The following is a 532-nucleotide window of genomic DNA, read 5'->3' as shown; positions in this document are numbered from 1 at the left end:
CCTTTTCTGCAATGGTCCCTGAGCCCTGGGTGGGTGGAGTTTAATATAGGAGCCCTGTGCAGACTCTTATTCTCTATGCTTTGGCCATTTATAACCATTTATAAACAGGGTGTTTATGGCCCTCTGTTGCATTGAGGGAGCTTTGTTGATGAGAGATGAGTGATGCATTAGTATTTTCTCTACCCCTTGTTCAAACACCCATTTTAGGGGCTGGAGAGATGGCTCAGCAGTTAAGAGCACTGGCTACTCTTGGAGAGGACAAAGTTCGATTCCCAGCACCCACATGGTGGCTAACAACCATCCTTAACTTCAGTTCCAGGGGAATCTGACACCCTGTTCTGGGTACTGCACAACACAGGTGTACTTAACATATGTGCAGAAAATACATGCATACACATAAAATAAAAATAATAATTTTTTGGTTTTTAAATTATTAAATAGCCACATGATTAGAAGAAGCATTTCACTATGGCATTAACAAATTCAATAACAATTTCCAGAACAAGGATGCATCTCTTTCAGTATTGGCTGT

Source organism: Nannospalax galili, unplaced genomic scaffold (genome assembly GCF_000622305.1).
Source record: "Nannospalax galili isolate Female #2095 unplaced genomic scaffold, S.galili_v1.0 scaffold691, whole genome shotgun sequence".
In the NCBI taxonomy this organism is placed as follows: Eukaryota; Metazoa; Chordata; class Mammalia; order Rodentia; family Spalacidae; genus Nannospalax; species Nannospalax galili.
The sequence above is the reverse complement of the archived record's forward strand: the minus strand, read 5'-3'. Positions refer to the sequence as shown.